The 18276-nt window shown below is 44.5% G+C and overlaps 13 non-coding genes across 13 annotated transcripts; all 13 read left to right on the forward strand.

The window, feature by feature from the left end:
* Positions 1-868: 868 nt before the first annotated feature.
* On the forward strand, positions 869-1059 carry LOC141203102 (U2 spliceosomal RNA). Its single transcript, XR_012274241.1, has one exon. It is a non-coding gene; the product is annotated as a U2 spliceosomal RNA (small nuclear RNA).
* A 2409-nt stretch (positions 1060-3468) lies between these two features.
* Positions 3469-3655, forward strand: LOC141202501 (U2 spliceosomal RNA). The gene has a single exon (XR_012273773.1). It is a non-coding gene; the product is annotated as a U2 spliceosomal RNA (small nuclear RNA).
* A 1115-nt stretch (positions 3656-4770) lies between these two features.
* Positions 4771-4961, forward strand: LOC141203113 (U2 spliceosomal RNA). The gene has a single exon (XR_012274252.1). It is a non-coding gene; the product is annotated as a U2 spliceosomal RNA (small nuclear RNA).
* Positions 4962-6076: 1115 nt separating this feature from the next.
* LOC141203124 (U2 spliceosomal RNA) lies at positions 6077-6267 on the forward strand. The gene has a single exon (XR_012274263.1). It is a non-coding gene; the product is annotated as a U2 spliceosomal RNA (small nuclear RNA).
* Positions 6268-7382: 1115 nt separating this feature from the next.
* Positions 7383-7573, forward strand: LOC141203135 (U2 spliceosomal RNA). Its single transcript, XR_012274274.1, has one exon. It is a non-coding gene; the product is annotated as a U2 spliceosomal RNA (small nuclear RNA).
* A 1115-nt stretch (positions 7574-8688) lies between these two features.
* LOC141203146 (U2 spliceosomal RNA) lies at positions 8689-8879 on the forward strand. The gene has a single exon (XR_012274285.1). It is a non-coding gene; the product is annotated as a U2 spliceosomal RNA (small nuclear RNA).
* A 1115-nt stretch (positions 8880-9994) lies between these two features.
* Positions 9995-10185, forward strand: LOC141201671 (U2 spliceosomal RNA). Its single transcript, XR_012272968.1, has one exon. It is a non-coding gene; the product is annotated as a U2 spliceosomal RNA (small nuclear RNA).
* Positions 10186-11300: 1115 nt separating this feature from the next.
* LOC141201682 (U2 spliceosomal RNA) lies at positions 11301-11491 on the forward strand. The gene has a single exon (XR_012272979.1). It is a non-coding gene; the product is annotated as a U2 spliceosomal RNA (small nuclear RNA).
* Positions 11492-12606: 1115 nt separating this feature from the next.
* LOC141201693 (U2 spliceosomal RNA) lies at positions 12607-12797 on the forward strand. The gene has a single exon (XR_012272990.1). It is a non-coding gene; the product is annotated as a U2 spliceosomal RNA (small nuclear RNA).
* Positions 12798-13912: 1115 nt separating this feature from the next.
* Positions 13913-14103, forward strand: LOC141201704 (U2 spliceosomal RNA). The gene has a single exon (XR_012273001.1). It is a non-coding gene; the product is annotated as a U2 spliceosomal RNA (small nuclear RNA).
* Positions 14104-15218: 1115 nt separating this feature from the next.
* Positions 15219-15409, forward strand: LOC141201715 (U2 spliceosomal RNA). Its single transcript, XR_012273012.1, has one exon. It is a non-coding gene; the product is annotated as a U2 spliceosomal RNA (small nuclear RNA).
* A 1118-nt stretch (positions 15410-16527) lies between these two features.
* LOC141202348 (U2 spliceosomal RNA) lies at positions 16528-16718 on the forward strand. Its single transcript, XR_012273623.1, has one exon. It is a non-coding gene; the product is annotated as a U2 spliceosomal RNA (small nuclear RNA).
* Positions 16719-17833: 1115 nt separating this feature from the next.
* On the forward strand, positions 17834-18024 carry LOC141201727 (U2 spliceosomal RNA). The gene has a single exon (XR_012273024.1). It is a non-coding gene; the product is annotated as a U2 spliceosomal RNA (small nuclear RNA).
* The last annotated feature ends 252 nt before the right edge of the window (positions 18025-18276 follow it).

Raw genomic sequence — 18276 nt, forward strand, 5'->3', positions numbered from 1 at the left:
GATAAACAGACATATTAGGCAAGCATTTTGGAGCTTTCACCTAAATAACTACAGGTGGTGAGATAAGCTGCACAATATAATTGACCTTTCAGTATATTGTTGCACACACACCATCTATTTAGCAAATGCCCTTGTTATCAACAGCAGCCTTTTAAACTCACCTGAGCTAACAGGTATGTGCGCTGGTTACTCTGCTGCGCTTAAAATTTCTTTTTTGGTTTGCTACAATGCCTTTTCTGAAACGTTGTCTCCTTCTGCTGGAACACTGACTTCTTTCATTTAATGCCTGCAGACTATAAAAGAGAACCCAACCCAAAAAGTTTGGTTGATTAGTCTGTGGCATTCTGTTAAACTGTTGCTTATGGCGGTCTCTGTGAGCTTCTCAGCGACATTCAGCCAGCCAGGTATCCTGCCTGCAGTAGATGGAATGTGGCAATGGAACGCTGGCTGCGCGTGTCATAATAGGCTCTGAGCCTTTATATACCTGTGCACAGCAGCAGCCACCTTCAGTCTGCTGCTGGACAGCCAGCAGCAGCAGCAGCAGGAGAGGTATGTAATCAGGAGCCCTCCTGCTAAGGGTAGACAGCTGCTCGTTCCACCCCACCCCCCGCCTTAATTGGTTCTCCTCCCTTCCAACGGTGTTGAGGCGGGTGGGAACAGCAGGGGGTGAAGGTGCTGTGTTTAAAGAGGTGGAGTTATGCAGATCTAAAACGCGTGGATTGCAGCAGCAGCAAGCCGAAAAGTGCAGGCATGTAAGGGATCTAGAGGTTGACAACATGTCTTCTTAACGGGAGTCCAGGAGCTCATCTCCACAAATGGACTTTTCAGGATCCTTGGGTGGCTCCGTAGTTTGAAACCAATTCTGGTTATCGCTTCTCGGCCTTTTGGCTAAGATCAAGTGTAGTATCTGTTCTTATCAGTTTAATATCTGATACGTCCCCTATCTGGGGACCATATATTAAATGGATTTTTAGAACAGGGAGATGGAAAAAGAGCTTGCTCTGTCCACTCCACGCATTGACCTGGTATTGCAGTATCTCCAGGACCGGTGCACCCCTTCTTTAATGCAGTTTCTAAAATCAGAAAGAATTGAATTCAATGTTTTTTGTTCATTTTGCTTGTTTGTCGGATTTTGGGATGGACTCTTTGGCTTTGCTTTTCTTCTCCTCATTGGATTTTTCATGTTCAAAGTTGCAGAAGCCAGATTACAAGCTCATTTTGGTTCAACTTCAGCAACTGTGCATTGCATTGCCATGTAATGTGATGCAATGCTATCTTTCTAGCTCTCCCTTTTTACTTCCTTTTGGATAAACAGACATATTAGGCAAGCATTTTGGAGCTTTCACCTAAATAACTACAGGTGGTGAGATAAGCTGCACAATATAATTGACCTTTCAGTATATTGTTGCACACACACCATCTATTTAGCAAATGCCCTTGTTATCAACAGCAGCCTTTTAAACTCACCTGAGCTAACAGGTATGTGCGCTGGTTACTCTGCTGCGCTTAAAATTTCTTTTTTGGTTTGCTACAATGCCTTTTCTGAAACGTTGTCTCCTTCTGCTGGAACACTGACTTCTTTCATTTAATGCCTGCAGACTATAAAAGAGAACCCAACCCAAAAAGTTTGGTTGATTAGTCTGTGGCATTCTGTTAAACTGTTGCTTATGGCGGTCTCTGTGAGCTTCTCAGCGACATTCAGCCAGCCAGGTATCCTGCCTGCAGTAGATGGAATGTGGCAATGGAACGCTGGCTGCGCGTGTCATAATAGGCTCTGAGCCTTTATATACCTGTGCACAGCAGCAGCCACCTTCAGTCTGCTGCTGGACAGCCAGCAGCAGCAGCAGGAGAGGTATGTAATCAGGAGCCCTCCTGCTAAGGGTAGACAGCTGCTCGTTCCACCCCACCCCCTGCCTTAATTGGTTCTCCTCCCTTCCTACGGTGTTGAGGCGGGTGGGAACAGCAGGGGGTGAAGGTGCTGTGTTTAAAGAGGTGGAGTTATGCAGATCTAAAACGCGTGGATTGCAGCAGCAGCAAGCCGAAAAGTGCAGGCATGTAAGGGATCTAGAGGTTGACAACATGTCTTCTTAACGGGAGTCCAGGAGCTCATCTCCACAAATGGACTTTTCAGGATCCTTGGGTGGCTCCGTAGTTTGAAACCAATTCTGGTTATCGCTTCTCGGCCTTTTGGCTAAGATCAGGTGCAGTGATCTACCAGTTGCTGCCTTGGCCTTGGCTAGGAGGTGCCCAGGGTACCCGGCTCCTTGGCCTGGGGGGATCGCTTTGTCTAACGGCAGGGCTTCACCCTCCTGCTGCTATTGGGGAGTCGGATTAGTCCCTGGGCAACGAGAGGCGATCATCGTGTCACCACACATAGCTGTGGGGGGCAGTTCTTTTGGAGGAAGAAGATGGAGTTGACGAGGAAGAGGAACTGTTTACGGTTCTATGTGAAGACGGAGTTAGAGGATTTTTCGTTGGAGGAGAATCAGATCTTGGATATTCTGTTCAAGTATGGGACGATCATTGAAGAGGACATTTTTTGTATGCAAGAAATCAAGTTTAAAAAGGTATTTGACGTAACACTGAAGTCTGAAGAAAAGTGTATTTGTCTTCTCAAGAATTGGGAAGGAAAAGAAATTGGAGTTAATGCTCTTTTTGCTGGAAGGCCGAAAAAGGTGGTTATCTGTATGGATGACCCCTTTGTAGAGATGGAGGAAGTGATGGAGTTTTTGAAGCCATGGAGTATTTTGGTAAAATTCCAGAAGGACTACTTAAATAAAGTGGGAGTCTGGAATGGGAAGAGAAGTTTCCTAGTTTGGGAAAATGGACAAAATGAACTAAGTTTAGGAAGGATTGTTATAAATGGTAAATGTGGATTCAGTTATGTGGAAAATGGTAAAAGAAGAATTGATAATGGGAAACCTGGATTTTGTTATGAGGAAGGTGGGAAAAAAGAGGAGAAAGGGAAAAAGATATTTGAAGAATCGTTTGAAGATTGTAAAGAGAAAGAAGACAAAGATATACAAGTAGTTGAAAATAAGAAGGAGTTTGTGGGAGAGAAGCAGGAGTTCTCAGGAGTTGGGGACTCTATGTTTTGCAGACTGGAGAGAGTACCTAGAAGTAAAGACGTTAAGGAAAAAAGGAAGGTGGATGATAAGGGAAAAGAGAAAGTAATGCAGGATTGTGTTGATACCAGTGCTGAAGCTGAAGAAGATGAAAAGATTTTGCTGCAAGGTTTTGACTGGAAATTGTTGGACATGTCATGGAGGAAGAAGAAACGTGGAAGAAGAAAAATGTTGAGTTGATGTTTTTGTTGGAAGTTTTTTGTTGTTGATGTAAGGATATGTTATGTTATGTTTTATTTATTAATTATCATTAAATTTTCTTAAAAAAAACAAAAAGTTGAATTCGGATGATGAAGGCGTAGGCGACATTTTTTTGGTTATCCATGCAAATGGAATTTAATTTATGTCGCGTCTTCTGACGCATTCAATTAAAAAAATCTGTTCTTATCAGTTTAATATCTGATACGTCCCCTATCTGGGGACCATATATTAAATGGATTTTTAGAACAGGGAGATGGAAAAAGAGCTTGCTCTGTCCACTCCACGCATTGACCTGGTATTGCAGTATCTCCAGGACCGGTGCACCCCTTCTTTAATGCAGTTTCTAAAATCAGAAAGAATTGAATTCAATGTTTTTTGTTCATTTTGCTTGTTTGTCGGATTTTGGGATGGACTCTTTGGCTTTGCTTTTCTTCTCCTCATTGGATTTTTCATGTTCAAAGTTGCAGAAGCCAGATTACAAGCTCATTTTGGTTCAACTTCAGCAACTGTGCATTGCATTGCCATGTAATGTGATGCAATGCTATCTTTCTAGCTCTCCCTTTTTACTTCCTTTTGGATAAACAGACATATTAGGCAAGCATTTTGGAGCTTTCACCTAAATAACTACAGGTGGTGAGATAAGCTGCACAATATAATTGACCTTTCAGTATATTGTTGCACACACACCATCTATTTAGCAAATGCCCTTGTTATCAACAGCAGCCTTTTAAACTCACCTGAGCTAACAGGTATGTGCGCTGGTTACTCTGCTGCGCTTAAAATTTCTTTTTTGGTTTGCTACAATGCCTTTTCTGAAACGTTGTCTCCTTCTGCTGGAACACTGACTTCTTTCATTTAATGCCTGCAGACTATAAAAGAGAACCCAACCCAAAAAGTTTGGTTGATTAGTCTGTGGCATTCTGTTAAACTGTTGCTTATGGCGGTCTCTGTGAGCTTCTCAGCGACATTCAGCCAGCCAGGTATCCTGCCTGCAGTAGATGGAATGTGGCAATGGAACGCTGGCTGCGCGTGTCATAATAGGCTCTGAGCCTTTATATACCTGTGCACAGCAGCAGCCACCTTCAGTCTGCTGCTGGACAGCCAGCAGCAGCAGCAGCAGGAGAGGTATGTAATCAGGAGCCCTCCTGCTAAGGGTAGACAGCTGCTCGTTCCACCCCACCCCCCGCCTTAATTGGTTCTCCTCCCTTCCAACGGTGTTGAGGCGGGTGGGAACAGCAGGGGGTGAAGGTGCTGTGTTTAAAGAGGTGGAGTTATGCAGATCTAAAACGCGTGGATTGCAGCAGCAGCAAGCCGAAAAGTGCAGGCATGTAAGGGATCTAGAGGTTGACAACATGTCTTCTTAACGGGAGTCCAGGAGCTCATCTCCACAAATGGACTTTTCAGGATCCTTGGGTGGCTCCGTAGTTTGAAACCAATTCTGGTTATCGCTTCTCGGCCTTTTGGCTAAGATCAAGTGTAGTATCTGTTCTTATCAGTTTAATATCTGATACGTCCCCTATCTGGGGACCATATATTAAATGGATTTTTAGAACAGGGAGATGGAAAAAGAGCTTGCTCTGTCCACTCCACGCATTGACCTGGTATTGCAGTATCTCCAGGACCGGTGCACCCCTTCTTTAATGCAGTTTCTAAAATCAGAAAGAATTGAATTCAATGTTTTTTGTTCATTTTGCTTGTTTGTCGGATTTTGGGATGGACTCTTTGGCTTTGCTTTTCTTCTCCTCATTGGATTTTTCATGTTCAAAGTTGCAGAAGCCAGATTACAAGCTCATTTTGGTTCAACTTCAGCAACTGTGCATTGCATTGCCATGTAATGTGATGCAATGCTATCTTTCTAGCTCTCCCTTTTTACTTCCTTTTGGATAAACAGACATATTAGGCAAGCATTTTGGAGCTTTCACCTAAATAACTACAGGTGGTGAGATAAGCTGCACAATATAATTGACCTTTCAGTATATTGTTGCACACACACCATCTATTTAGCAAATGCCCTTGTTATCAACAGCAGCCTTTTAAACTCACCTGAGCTAACAGGTATGTGCGCTGGTTACTCTGCTGCGCTTAAAATTTCTTTTTTGGTTTGCTACAATGCCTTTTCTGAAACGTTGTCTCCTTCTGCTGGAACACTGACTTCTTTCATTTAATGCCTGCAGACTATAAAAGAGAACCCAACCCAAAAAGTTTGGTTGATTAGTCTGTGGCATTCTGTTAAACTGTTGCTTATGGCGGTCTCTGTGAGCTTCTCAGCGACATTCAGCCAGCCAGGTATCCTGCCTGCAGTAGATGGAATGTGGCAATGGAACGCTGGCTGCGCGTGTCATAATAGGCTCTGAGCCTTTATATACCTGTGCACAGCAGCAGCCACCTTCAGTCTGCTGCTGGACAGCCAGCAGCAGCAGCAGCAGGAGAGGTATGTAATCAGGAGCCCTCCTGCTAAGGGTAGACAGCTGCTCGTTCCACCCCACCCCCCGCCTTAATTGGTTCTCCTCCCTTCCAACGGTGTTGAGGCGGGTGGGAACAGCAGGGGGTGAAGGTGCTGTGTTTAAAGAGGTGGAGTTATGCAGATCTAAAACGCGTGGATTGCAGCAGCAGCAAGCCGAAAAGTGCAGGCATGTAAGGGATCTAGAGGTTGACAACATGTCTTCTTAACGGGAGTCCAGGAGCTCATCTCCACAAATGGACTTTTCAGGATCCTTGGGTGGCTCCGTAGTTTGAAACCAATTCTGGTTATCGCTTCTCGGCCTTTTGGCTAAGATCAAGTGTAGTATCTGTTCTTATCAGTTTAATATCTGATACGTCCCCTATCTGGGGACCATATATTAAATGGATTTTTAGAACAGGGAGATGGAAAAAGAGCTTGCTCTGTCCACTCCACGCATTGACCTGGTATTGCAGTATCTCCAGGACCGGTGCACCCCTTCTTTAATGCAGTTTCTAAAATCAGAAAGAATTGAATTCAATGTTTTTTGTTCATTTTGCTTGTTTGTCGGATTTTGGGATGGACTCTTTGGCTTTGCTTTTCTTCTCCTCATTGGATTTTTCATGTTCAAAGTTGCAGAAGCCAGATTACAAGCTCATTTTGGTTCAACTTCAGCAACTGTGCATTGCATTGCCATGTAATGTGATGCAATGCTATCTTTCTAGCTCTCCCTTTTTACTTCCTTTTGGATAAACAGACATATTAGGCAAGCATTTTGGAGCTTTCACCTAAATAACTACAGGTGGTGAGATAAGCTGCACAATATAATTGACCTTTCAGTATATTGTTGCACACACACCATCTATTTAGCAAATGCCCTTGTTATCAACAGCAGCCTTTTAAACTCACCTGAGCTAACAGGTATGTGCGCTGGTTACTCTGCTGCGCTTAAAATTTCTTTTTTGGTTTGCTACAATGCCTTTTCTGAAACGTTGTCTCCTTCTGCTGGAACACTGACTTCTTTCATTTAATGCCTGCAGACTATAAAAGAGAACCCAACCCAAAAAGTTTGGTTGATTAGTCTGTGGCATTCTGTTAAACTGTTGCTTATGGCGGTCTCTGTGAGCTTCTCAGCGACATTCAGCCAGCCAGGTATCCTGCCTGCAGTAGATGGAATGTGGCAATGGAACGCTGGCTGCGCGTGTCATAATAGGCTCTGAGCCTTTATATACCTGTGCACAGCAGCAGCCACCTTCAGTCTGCTGCTGGACAGCCAGCAGCAGCAGCAGCAGGAGAGGTATGTAATCAGGAGCCCTCCTGCTAAGGGTAGACAGCTGCTCGTTCCACCCCACCCCCCGCCTTAATTGGTTCTCCTCCCTTCCAACGGTGTTGAGGCGGGTGGGAACAGCAGGGGGTGAAGGTGCTGTGTTTAAAGAGGTGGAGTTATGCAGATCTAAAACGCGTGGATTGCAGCAGCAGCAAGCCGAAAAGTGCAGGCATGTAAGGGATCTAGAGGTTGACAACATGTCTTCTTAACGGGAGTCCAGGAGCTCATCTCCACAAATGGACTTTTCAGGATCCTTGGGTGGCTCCGTAGTTTGAAACCAATTCTGGTTATCGCTTCTCGGCCTTTTGGCTAAGATCAAGTGTAGTATCTGTTCTTATCAGTTTAATATCTGATACGTCCCCTATCTGGGGACCATATATTAAATGGATTTTTAGAACAGGGAGATGGAAAAAGAGCTTGCTCTGTCCACTCCACGCATTGACCTGGTATTGCAGTATCTCCAGGACCGGTGCACCCCTTCTTTAATGCAGTTTCTAAAATCAGAAAGAATTGAATTCAATGTTTTTTGTTCATTTTGCTTGTTTGTCGGATTTTGGGATGGACTCTTTGGCTTTGCTTTTCTTCTCCTCATTGGATTTTTCATGTTCAAAGTTGCAGAAGCCAGATTACAAGCTCATTTTGGTTCAACTTCAGCAACTGTGCATTGCATTGCCATGTAATGTGATGCAATGCTATCTTTCTAGCTCTCCCTTTTTACTTCCTTTTGGATAAACAGACATATTAGGCAAGCATTTTGGAGCTTTCACCTAAATAACTACAGGTGGTGAGATAAGCTGCACAATATAATTGACCTTTCAGTATATTGTTGCACACACACCATCTATTTAGCAAATGCCCTTGTTATCAACAGCAGCCTTTTAAACTCACCTGAGCTAACAGGTATGTGCGCTGGTTACTCTGCTGCGCTTAAAATTTCTTTTTTGGTTTGCTACAATGCCTTTTCTGAAACGTTGTCTCCTTCTGCTGGAACACTGACTTCTTTCATTTAATGCCTGCAGACTATAAAAGAGAACCCAACCCAAAAAGTTTGGTTGATTAGTCTGTGGCATTCTGTTAAACTGTTGCTTATGGCGGTCTCTGTGAGCTTCTCAGCGACATTCAGCCAGCCAGGTATCCTGCCTGCAGTAGATGGAATGTGGCAATGGAACGCTGGCTGCGCGTGTCATAATAGGCTCTGAGCCTTTATATACCTGTGCACAGCAGCAGCCACCTTCAGTCTGCTGCTGGACAGCCAGCAGCAGCAGCAGCAGGAGAGGTATGTAATCAGGAGCCCTCCTGCTAAGGGTAGACATCTGCTCGTTCCACCCCACCCCCCGCCTTAATTGGTTCTCCTTCCTTCCAACGGTGTTGAGGCGGGTGGGAACAGCAGGGGGTGAAGGTGCTGTGTTTAAAGAGGTGGAGTTATGCAGATCTAAAACGCGTGGATTGCAGCAGCAGCAAGCCGAAAAGTGCAGGCATGTAAGGGATCTAGAGGTTGACAACATGTCTTCTTAACGGGAGTCCAGGAGCTCATCTCCACAAATGGACTTTTCAGGATCCTTGGGTGGCTCCGTAGTTTGAAACCAATTCTGGTTATCGCTTCTCGGCCTTTTGGCTAAGATCAAGTGTAGTATCTGTTCTTATCAGTTTAATATCTGATACGTCCCCTATCTGGGGACCATATATTAAATGGATTTTTAGAACAGGGAGATGGAAAAAGAGCTTGCTCTGTCCACTCCACGCATTGACCTGGTATTGCAGTATCTCCAGGACCGGTGCACCCCTTCTTTAATGCAGTTTCTAAAATCAGAAAGAATTGAATTCAATGTTTTTTGTTCATTTTGCTTGTTTGTCGGATTTTGGGATGGACTCTTTGGCTTTGCTTTTCTTCTCCTCATTGGATTTTTCATGTTCAAAGTTGCAGAAGCCAGATTACAAGCTCATTTTGGTTCAACTTCAGCAACTGTGCATTGCATTGCCATGTAATGTGATGCAATGCTATCTTTCTAGCTCTCCCTTTTTACTTCCTTTTGGATAAACAGACATATTAGGCAAGCATTTTGGAGCTTTCACCTAAATAACTACAGGTGGTGAGATAAGCTGCACAATATAATTGACCTTTCAGTATATTGTTGCACACACACCATCTATTTAGCAAATGCCCTTGTTATCAACAGCAGCCTTTTAAACTCACCTGAGCTAACAGGTATGTGCGCTGGTTACTCTGCTGCGCTTAAAATTTCTTTTTTGGTTTGCTACAATGCCTTTTCTGAAACGTTGTCTCCTTCTGCTGGAACACTGACTTCTTTCATTTAATGCCTGCAGACTATAAAAGAGAACCCAACCCAAAAAGTTTGGTTGATTAGTCTGTGGCATTCTGTTAAACTGTTGCTTATGGCGGTCTCTGTGAGCTTCTCAGCGACATTCAGCCAGCCAGGTATCCTGCCTGCAGTAGATGGAATGTGGCAATGGAACGCTGGCTGCGCGTGTCATAATAGGCTCTGAGCCTTTATATACCTGTGCACAGCAGCAGCCACCTTCAGTCTGCTGCTGGACAGCCAGCAGCAGCAGCAGCAGGAGAGGTATGTAATCAGGAGCCCTCCTGCTAAGGGTAGACAGCTGCTCGTTCCACCCCACCCCCCGCCTTAATTGGTTCTCCTCCCTTCCAACGGGGTTGAGGCGGGTGGGAACAGCAGGGGGTGAAGGTGCTGTGTTTAAAGAGGTGGAGTTATGCAGATCTAAAACGCGTGGATTGCAGCAGCAGCAAGCCGAAAAGTGCAGGCATGTAAGGGATCTAGAGGTTGACAACATGTCTTCTTAACGGGAGTCCAGGAGCTCATCTCCACAAATGGACTTTTCAGGATCCTTGGGTGGCTCCGTAGTTTGAAACCAATTCTGGTTATCGCTTCTCGGCCTTTTGGCTAAGATCAAGTGTAGTATCTGTTCTTATCAGTTTAATATCTGATACGTCCCCTATCTGGGGACCATATATTAAATGGATTTTTAGAACAGGGAGATGGAAAAAGAGCTTGCTCTGTCCACTCCACGCATTGACCTGGTATTGCAGTATCTCCAGGACCGGTGCACCCCTTCTTTAATGCAGTTTCTAAAATCAGAAAGAATTGAATTCAATGTTTTTTGTTCATTTTGCTTGTTTGTCGGATTTTGGGATGGACTCTTTGGCTTTGCTTTTCTTCTCCTCATTGGATTTTTCATGTTCAAAGTTGCAGAAGCCAGATTACAAGCTCATTTTGGTTCAACTTCAGCAACTGTGCATTGCATTGCCATGTAATGTGATGCAATGCTATCTTTCTAGCTCTCCCTTTTTACTTCCTTTTGGATAAACAGACATATTAGGCAAGCATTTTGGAGCTTTCACCTAAATAACTACAGGTGGTGAGATAAGCTGCACAATATAATTGACCTTTCAGTATATTGTTGCACACACACCATCTATTTAGCAAATGCCCTTGTTATCAACAGCAGCCTTTTAAACTCACCTGAGCTAACAGGTATGTGCGCTGGTTACTCTGCTGCGCTTAAAATTTCTTTTTTGGTTTGCTACAATGCCTTTTCTGAAACGTTGTCTCCTTCTGCTGGAACACTGACTTCTTTCATTTAATGCCTGCAGACTATAAAAGAGAACCCAACCCAAAAAGTTTGGTTGATTAGTCTGTGGCATTCTGTTAAAATGTTGCTTATGGCGGTCTCTGTGAGCTTCTCAGCGACATTCAGCCAGCCAGGTATCCTGCCTGCAGTAGATGGAATGTGGCAATGGAACGCTGGCTGCGCGTGTCATAATAGGCTCTGAGCCTTTATATACCTGTGCACAGCAGCAGCCACCTTCAGTCTGCTGCTGGACAGCCAGCAGCAGCAGCAGCAGGAGAGGTATGTAATCAGGAGCCCTCCTGCTAAGGGTAGACAGCTGCTCGTTCCACCCCACCCCCCGCCTTAATTGGTTCTCCTCCCTTCCAACGGTGTTGAGGCGGGTGGGAACAGCAGGGGGTGAAGGTGCTGTGTTTAAAGAGGTGGAGTTATGCAGATCTAAAACGCGTGGATTGCAGCAGCAGCAAGCCGAAAAGTGCAGGCATGTAAGGGATCTAGAGGTTGACAACATGTCTTCTTAACGGGAGTCCAGGAGCTCATCTCCACAAATGGACTTTTCAGGATCCTTGGGTGGCTCCGTAGTTTGAAACCAATTCTGGTTATCGCTTCTCGGCCTTTTGGCTAAGATCAAGTGTAGTATCTGTTCTTATCAGTTTAATATCTGATACGTCCCCTATCTGGGGACCATATATTAAATGGATTTTTAGAACAGGGAGATGGAAAAAGAGCTTGCTCTGTCCACTCCACGCATTGACCTGGTATTGCAGTATCTCCAGGACCGGTGCACCCCTTCTTTAATGCAGTTTCTAAAATCAGAAAGAATTGAATTCAATGTTTTTTGTTCATTTTGCTTGTTTGTCGGATTTTGGGATGGACTCTTTGGCTTTGCTTTTCTTCTCCTCATTGGATTTTTCATGTTCAAAGTTGCAGAAGCCAGATTACAAGCTCATTTTGGTTCAACTTCAGCAACTGTGCATTGCATTGCCATGTAATGTGATGCAATGCTATCTTTCTAGCTCTCCCTTTTTACTTCCTTTTGGATAAACAGACATATTAGGCAAGCATTTTGGAGCTTTCACCTAAATAACTACAGGTGGTGAGATAAGCTGCACAATATAATTGACCTTTCAGTATATTGTTGCACACACACCATCTATTTAGCAAATGCCCTTGTTATCAACAGCAGCCTTTTAAACTCACCTGAGCTAACAGGTATGTGCGCTGGTTACTCTGCTGCGCTTAAAATTTCTTTTTTGGTTTGCTACAATGCCTTTTCTGAAACGTTGTCTCCTTCTGCTGGAACACTGACTTCTTTCATTTAATGCCTGCAGACTATAAAAGAGAACCCAACCCAAAAAGTTTGGTTGATTAGTCTGTGGCATTCTGTTAAACTGTTGCTTATGGCGGTCTCTGTGAGCTTCTCAGCGACATTCAGCCAGCCAGGTATCCTGCCTGCAGTAGATGGAATGTGGCAATGGAACGCTGGCTGCGCGTGTCATAATAGGCTCTGAGCCTTTATATACCTGTGCACAGCAGCAGCCACCTTCAGTCTGCTGCTGGACAGCCAGCAGCAGCAGCAGCAGGAGAGGTATGTAATCAGGAGCCCTCCTGCTAAGGGTAGACATCTGCTCGTTCCACCCCACCCCCCGCCTTAATTGGTTCTCCTCCCTTCCAACGGTGTTGAGGCGGGTGGGAACAGCAGGGGGTGAAGGTGCTGTGTTTAAAGAGGTGGAGTTATGCAGATCTAAAACGCGTGGATTGCAGCAGCAGCAAGCCGAAAAGTGCAGGCATGTAAGGGATCTAGAGGTTGACAACATGTCTTCTTAACGGGAGTCCAGGAGCTCATCTCCACAAATGGACTTTTCAGGATCCTTGGGTGGCTCCGTAGTTTGAAACCAATTCTGGTTATCGCTTCTCGGCCTTTTGGCTAAGATCAAGTGTAGTATCTGTTCTTATCAGTTTAATATCTGATACGTCCCCTATCTGGGGACCATATATTAAATGGATTTTTAGAACAGGGAGATGGAAAAAGAGCTTGCTCTGTCCACTCCACGCATTGACCTGGTATTGCAGTATCTCCAGGACCGGTGCACCCCTTCTTTAATGCAGTTTCTAAAATCAGAAAGAATTGAATTCAATGTTTTTTGTTCATTTTGCTTGTTTGTCGGATTTTGGGATGGACTCTTTGGCTTTGCTTTTCTTCTCCTCATTGGATTTTTCATGTTCAAAGTTGCAGAAGCCAGATTACAAGCTCATTTTGGTTCAACTTCAGCAACTGTGCATTGCATTGCCATGTAATGTGATGCAATGCTATCTTTCTAGCTCTCCCTTTTTACTTCCTTTTGGATAAACAGACATATTAGGCAAGCATTTTGGAGCTTTCACCTAAATAACTACAGGTGGTGAGATAAGCTGCACAATATAATTGACCTTTCAGTATATTGTTGCACACACACCATCTATTTAGCAAATGCCCTTGTTATCAACAGCAGCCTTTTAAACTCACCTGAGCTAACAGGTATGTGAGCTGGTTACTCTGCTGCGCTTAAAATTTCTTTTTTGGTTTGCTACAATGCCTTTTCTGAAACGTTGTCTCCTTCTGCTGGAACACTGACTTCTTTCATTTAATGCCTGCAGACTATAAAAGAGAACCCAACCCAAAAAGTTTGGTTGATTAGTCTGTGGCATTCTGTTAAACTGTTGCTTATGGCGGTCTCTGTGAGCTTCTCAGCGACATTCAGCCAGCCAGGTATCCTGCCTGCAGTAGATGGAATGTGGCAATGGAACGCTGGCTGCGCGTGTCATAATAGGCTCTGAGCCTTTATATACCTGTGCACAGCAGCAGCCACCTTCAGTCTGCTGCTGGACAGCCAGCAGCAGCAGCAGCAGGAGAGGTATGTAATCAGGAGCCCTCCTGCTAAGGGTAGACATCTGCTCGTTCCACCCCACCCCCCGCCTTAATTGGTTCTCCTCCCTTCCAACGGTGTTGAGGCGGGTGGGAACAGCAGGGGGTGAAGGTGCTGTGTTTAAAGAGGTGGAGTTATGCAGATCTAAAACGCGTGGATTGCAGCAGCAGCAAGCCGAAAAGTGCAGGCATGTAAGGGATCTAGAGGTTGACAACATGTCTTCTTAACGGGAGTCCAGGAGCTCATCTCCACAAATGGACTTTTCAGGATCCTTGGGTGGCTCCGTAGTTTGAAACCAATTCTGGTTATCGCTTCTCGGCCTTTTGGCTAAGATCAAGTGTAGTATCTGTTCTTATCAGTTTAATATCTGATACGTCCCCTATCTGGGGACCATATATTAAATGGATTTTTAGAACAGGGAGATGGAAAAAGAGCTTGCTCTGTCCACTCCACGCATTGACCTGGTATTGCAGTATCTCCAGGACCGGTGCACCCCTTCTTTAATGCAGTTTCTAAAATCAGAAAGAATTGAATTCAATGTTTTTTGTTCATTTTGCTTGTTTGTCGGATTTTGGGATGGACTCTTTGGCTTTGCTTTTCTTCTCCTCATTGGATTTTTCATGTTCAAAGTTGCAGAAGCCAGATTACAAGCTCATTTTGGTTCAACTTCAGCAACTGTGCATTGCATTGCCATGTAATGTGATGCAATGCTATCTTTCTAGCTCTCCCTTTTTACTTCCTTTTGGATAAACAGACATATTAGGCAAGCATTTTGGAGCTTTCACCTAAATAACTACAGGTGGTGAGATAAGCTGCACAATATAATTGACCTTTCAGTATATTGTTGCACACACACCATCTATTTAGCAAATGCCCTTGTTATCAACAGCAGCCTTTTAAACTCACCTGAGCTAACAGGTATGTGCGCTGGTTACTCTGCTGCGCTTAAAATTTCTTTTTTGGTTTGCTACAATGCCTTTTCTGAAACGTTGTCTCCTTCTGCTGGAACACTGACTTCTTTCATTTAATGCCTGCAGACTATAAAAGAGAACCCAACCCAAAAAGTTTGGTTGATTAGTCTGTGGCATTCTGTTAAACTGTTGCTTATGGCGGTCTCTGTGAGCTTCTCAGCGACATTCAGCCAGCCAGGTATCCTGCCTGCAGTAGATGGAATGTGGCAATGGAACGCTGGCTGCGCGTGTCATAATAGGCTCTGAGCCTTTATATACCTGTGCACAGCAGCAGCCACCTTCAGTCTGCTGCTGGACAGCCAGCAGCAGCAGCAGCAGGAGAGGTATGTAATCAGGAGCCCTCCTGCTAAGGGTAGACAGCTGCTCGTTCCACCCCACCCCCCGCCTTAATTGGTTCTCCTCCCTTCCAACGGTGTTGAGGCGGGTGGGAACAGCAGGGGGTGAAGGTGCTGTGTTTAAAGAGGTGGAGTTATGCAGATCTAAAACGCGTGGATTGCAGCAGCAGCAAGCCGAAAAGTGCAGGCATGTAAGGGATATAGAGGTTGACAACATGTCTTCTTAACGGGAGTCCAGGAGCTCATCTCCACAAATGGACTTTTCAGGATCCTTGGGTGGCTCCGTAGTTTGAAACCAATTCTGGTTATCGCTTCTCGGCCTTTTGGCTAAGATCAAGTGTAGTATCTGTTCTTATCAGTTTAATATCTGATACGTCCCCTATCTGGGGACCATATATTAAATGGATTTTTAGAACAGGGAGATGGAAAAAGAGCTTGCTCTGTCCACTCCACGCATTGACCTGGTATTGCAGTATCTCCAGGACCGGTGCACCCCTTCTTTAATGCAGTTTCTAAAATCAGAAAGAATTGAATTCAATGTTTTTTGTTCATTTTGCTTGTTTGTCGGATTTTGGGATGGACTCTTTGGCTTTGCTTTTCTTCTCCTCATTGGATTTTTCATGTTCAAAGTTGCAGAAGCCAGATTACAAGCTCATTTTGGTTCAACTTCAGCAACTGTGCATTGCATTGCCATGTAATGTGATGCAATGCTATCTTTCTAGCTCTCCCTTTTTACTTCCTTTTGGATAAACAGACATATTAGGCAAGCATTTTGGAGCTTTCACCTAAATAACTACAGGTGGTGAGATAAGCTGCACAATATAATTGACCTTTCAGTATATTGTTGCACACACACCATCTATTTAGCAAATGCCCTTGTTATCAACAGCAGCCTTTTAAACTCACCTGAGCTAACAGGTATGTGCGCTGGTTACTCTGCTGCGCTTAAAATTTCTTTTTTGGTTTGCTACAATGCCTTTTCTGAAACGTTGTCTCCTTCTGCTGGAACACTGACTTCTTTCATTTAATGCCTGCAGACTATAAAAGAGAACCCAACCCAAAAAGTTTGGTTGATTAGTCTGTGGCATTCTGTTAAACTGTTGCTTATGGCGGTCTCTGTGAGCTTCTCAGCGACATTCAGCCAGCCAGGTATCCTGCCTGCAGTAGATGGAATGTGGCAATGGAACGCTGGCTGCGCGTGTCATAATAGGCTCTGAGCCTTTATATACCTGTGCACAGCAGCAGCCACCTTCAGTCTGCTGCTGGACAGCCAGCAGCAGCAGCAGCAGCAGGAGAGGTATGTAATCAGGAGCCCTCCTGCTAAGGGTAGACAGCTGCTCGTTCCACCCCACCCCCCGCCTTAATTGGTTCTCCTCCCTTCCAACGGTGTTGAGGCGAGTGGGAACAGCAGGGGGTGAAGGTGCTGTGTTTAAAGAGGTGGAGTTATGCAGATCTAAAACGCGTGGATTGCAGCAGCAGCAAGCCGAAAAGTGCAGGCATGTAAGGGATCTAGAGGTTGACAACATGTCTTCTTAACGGGAGTCCAGGAGCTCATCTCCACAAATGGACTTTTCAGGATGCTTGGGTGGCTCCGTAGTTTGAAACCAATTCTGGTTATCGCTTCTCGGCCTTTTGGCTAAGATCAAGTGTAGTATCTGTTCTTATCAGTTTAATATCTGATACGTCCCCTATCTGGGGACCATATATTAAATGGATTTTTAGAACAGGGAGATGGAAAAATAGCTTGCTCTGTCCACTCCACGCATTGACCTGGTATTGCAGTATCTCCAGGACCGGTGCACCCCTTCTTTAATGCAGTTTCTAAAATCAGAAAGAATTGAATTCAATGTTTTTTGTTCATTTTGCTTGTTTGTCGGATTTTGGGATGGACTCTTTGGCTTTGCTTTTCTTCTCCTCATTGGATTTTTCATGTTCAAAGTTGCAGAAGCCAGATTACAAGCTCATTTTGGTTCAACTTCAGCAACTGTGCATTGCATTGCCATGTAATGTGATGCAATGCTATCTTTCTAGCTCTCCCTTTTTACTTCCTTTTGGATAAACAGACATATTAGGCAAGCATTTTGGAGCTTTCACCTAAATAACTACAGGTGGTGAGATAAGCTGCACAATATAATTGACCTTTCAGTATATTGTTGCACACACACCATCTATTTAGCAAATGCCCTTGTTATCAACAGCAGCCTTTTAAACTCACCTGAGCTAACAGGTATGTGCGCTGGTTACTCTGCTGCGCTTAAAATTTCTTTTTTGGTTTGCTACAATGCCTTTTCTGAAACGTTGTCTCCTTCTGCTGGAACACTGACTTCTTTCATTTAATGCCTGCAGACTATAAAAGAGAACCCAACCCAAAAAGTTTGGTTGATTAGTCTGTGGCATTCTGTTAAACTGTTGCTTATGGCGGTCTCTGTGAGCTTCTCAGCGACATTCAGCCAGCCAGGTATCCTGCCTGCAGTAGATGGAATGTGGCAATGGAACGCTGGCTGCGCGTGTCATAATAGGCTCTGAGCCTTTATATACCTGTGCACAGCAGCAGCCACCTTCAGTCTGCTGCTGGACAGCCAGCAGCAGCAGCAGCAGGAGAGGTATGTAATCAGGAGCCCTCCTGCTAAGGGTAGACAGCTGCTCGTTCCACCCCACCCCCCGCCTTAATTGGTTCTCCTCCCTTCCAACGGTGTTGAGGCGGGTGGGAACAGCAGGGGGTGAAGGTGCTGTGTTTAAAGAGGTGGAGTTATGCAGATCTAAAACGCGTGGATTGCAGCAGCAGCAAGCCGAAAAGTGCAGGCATGTAAGGGATATAGAGGTTGACAACATGTCTTCTTAACGGGAGTCCAGGAGCTCATCTCCACAAATGGACTTTTCAGGATCCTTGGGTGGCTCCGTAGTTTGAAACCAATTCTGGTTATCGCTTCTCGGCCTTTTGGCTAAGATCAAGTGTAGTATCTGTTCTTATCAGTTTAATATCTGATACGTCCCCTATCTGGGGACCATATATTAAATGGATTTTTAGAACAGGGAGATGGAAAAAGAGCTTGCTCTGTCCACTCCACGCATTGACCTGGTATTGCAGTATCTCCAGGACCGGTGCACCCCTTCTTTAATGCAGTTTCTAAAATCAGAAAGAATTGAATTCAATGTTTTTTGTTCATTTTGCTTGTTTGTCGGATTTTGGGATGGACTCTTTGGCTTTGCTTTTCTTCTCCTCATTGGATTTTTCATGTTCAAAGTTGCAGAAGCCAGATTACAAGCTCATTTTGGTTCAACTTCAGCAACTGTGCATTGCATTGCCATGTAATGTGATGCAATGCTATCTTTCTAGCTCTCCCTTTTTACTTCCTTTTGGATAA

The sequence above is a fragment of the Phyllobates terribilis genome, unplaced genomic scaffold (genome assembly GCF_046119375.1).
Source record: "Phyllobates terribilis strain yellow unplaced genomic scaffold, ASM4611937v1 Scaffold_123__1_contigs__length_5148117, whole genome shotgun sequence".
Classification (NCBI taxonomy): domain Eukaryota; kingdom Metazoa; phylum Chordata; class Amphibia; order Anura; family Dendrobatidae; genus Phyllobates; species Phyllobates terribilis.